This window comes from Poromitra crassiceps (assembly GCF_964638095.1).
Source record: "Poromitra crassiceps genome assembly, chromosome: 2".
Classification (NCBI taxonomy): Eukaryota; Metazoa; Chordata; class Actinopteri; order Beryciformes; family Melamphaidae; genus Poromitra; species Poromitra crassiceps.
Window position 1 is genome coordinate 34,759,300 of NC_139624.1, and position 2,818 is coordinate 34,762,117.

Sequence of the window (2,818 nt, forward strand, 5' to 3'; positions counted from 1 at the left end):
CTAAAATGATACAAACCACCTTTGGAAAAAAATTATCTGACGTATACTGTGATTATTTCGGTTGTAATTTTCCCATCCACTAACATGGGGAGGCGGGCCTTGTGACCTAATACTGGATTCAGCCGTCAGGGCGGCGATCTAACATGCAGCGGCTTCACTAATGGAACCATGGAATGGCGTCCATCTTTATAAGTCGATGGTTGCATACTGGATTTTGCATGGCACTCTCCTGACCCTGCTGGTTGGATACTGGGTTTTGCATGGCACTCTCCTGGCCCTGCTGGTTGGATATTGGGTTTTGCATGGCACTCTCCTGACCCTGCTGGTTGGATACTGGGTTTTGCATGGCACTCTCCTGGCCCTGCTGGTTGGATATTGGGTTTTGCATGGCACTCTCCTGACCCTGCTGGTTGGATACTGGGTTTTGCATGGCGCTCTCCTGGCCCTGCTGGTTGGATACTGGGTTTTGCATGGCACTCTCCTGGCCCTGCTGGTTGGATACTGGGTTTTGCATGGCCCTGCTGGTTGGATACTGGGTTTTGCATGGCACTCTCCTGGTCCTGCTGGTTGGATACTGGGTTTTGCATGGCACTCTCCTGGTCCTGCTGGTTGGATACTGGGTTTTGCATGGCACTCTCCTGGTCCTGCTGGTTGGATACTGGGTTTTGCACGGCGCTCTCCTGACCCTGCTGGTTGGATACTGGGTTTTGCATGGCACTCTCCTGGCCCTGCTGGTTGGATACTGGGTTTTGCATGGCACTCTCCTGGCCCTGCTGGTTGGATACTGGGTTTTGCATGGCACTCTCCTGATGCTGCTGGTTGGATACTGGGTTTTGCATGGCCCTGCTGGTTGGATACTGGGTTTTGCATGGCACTCTCCTGACCCTGCTGGTTGGATACTGGGTTTTGCATGGCACTCTCCTGGCCCTGCTGGTTGGATACTGGGTTTTGCATGGCACTCTCCTGGCCCTGCTGGTTGGATACTGGGTTTTGCATGGCGCTCTCCTGGCCCTGCTGGTTGGATACTGGGTTTTGCATGGCACTCTCCTGACGCTGCTGGTTGGATACTGGGTTTTGCATGGCCCTGCTGGTTGGATACTGGGTTTTGCATGGCACTCTCCTGACCCTGCTGGTTGGATACTGGGTTTTGCATGTCACTCTCCTGGCCCTGCTGGTTGGATACTGGGTTTTGCATGGCGCTCTCCCGGCCCTGCTGGTTGGATACTGGGTTTTGCATGGCACTCTCCTGACGCTGCTGGTTGGATACTGGGTTTTGCATAGCGCTCTCCTGGCCCTGCTGGTTGGATACTGGGTTTTGCATGGTGCTCTCCTGGCCCTGCTGATTGGATACTGGGTTTTGCATGGCGCTCTCCTGGCCCTGCTGGTTGGATACTGGGTTTTGCATGGCACTCTCCTGGCCCTGCTGGTTGGGTTTTGCATGGCACTCTCCTGGCCCTGCTGGTTGGGTTTTGCATGGCACTCTCCTGGCCCTGCTGGTTGGATACTGGGTTTTGCATGGCACTCTCCTGACCCTGCTGGTTGCATACTGGATTTTGCATGGCACTCTCCTGACCCTGCTGGTTGGATACTGGGTTTTGCATGGCACTCTCCTGGCCCTGCTGGTTGGATACTGGGTTTTGCATGGCACTCTCCTGACCCTGCTGGTTGGATACTGGGTTTTGCATGGCACTCTCCTGACGCTGCTGGTTGGATACTGGGTTTTGCATGGCACTCTCCTGACCCTGCTGGTTGGATACTGGGTTTTGCATGGCACTCTCCTGGCCCTGCTGGTTGGATACTGGGTTTTGCATGGCGCTCTCCCGGCCCTGCTGGTTGGATACTGGGTTTTGCATGCCACTCTCCTGACGCTGCTGGTTGGATACTGGGTTTTGCATAGTGCTCTCCTGGCCCTGCTGGTTGGATACTGGGTTTTGCATGGTGCTCTCCTGGCCCTGCTGGTTGGATACTGGGTTTTGCATGGCGCTCTCCTGGCCCTGCTGGTTGGATACTGGGTTTTGCATGGTGCTCTCCTGGCCCTGCTGATTGGATACTGGGTTTTGCATGGCGCTCTCCTGGCCCTGCTGGTTGGATACTGGGTTTTGCATGGCACTCTCCTGGCCCTGCTGATTGGATACTGGGTTTTGCATGGCACTCTCCTGGCCCTGCTGGTTGGATACTGGGTTTTGCATGGCGCTCTCCTGGCCCTGCTGATTGGATACTGGGTTTTGCATGGCACTCTCCTGGCCCTGCTGGTTGGATACTGGGTTTTGCATGGCACTCTCCTGGCCCTGCTGGTTGGATACTGGGTTTTGCATGGCGCTCTCCTGGCCCTGCTGATTGGATACTGGGTTTTGCATGGCACTCTCCTGGCCCTGCTGGTTGGATACTGGGTTTTGCATGGCACTCTCCTAGCCCTGCTGGTTGGATACTGGGTTTTGCATGGCGCTCTCCTGGCCCTGCTGATTGGATACTGGGTTTTGCATGGCACTCTCCTGGCCCTGCTGGTTGGATACTGGGTTTTGCATGGCACTCTCCTGGCCCTGCTGGTTGGATACTGGGTTTTGCATGGCGCTCTCCTGGCCCTGCTGGTTGGATACTGGGTTTTGCATGGCGCTCTCCTGGCCCTGCTGGTTGGATACTGGGTTTTGCATGGCACTCTCCTGGCCCTGCTGGTTGGATACTGGGTTTTGCATGGCGCTCTCCTGGCCCTGCTGGTTGGATACTGGGTTTTGCATGGCGCTCTCCTGGCCCTGCTGGTTGGATACTGGGTTTTGCATGGCACTCTCCTGGCCCTGCTGGTTGGATACTGGGTTTTGCA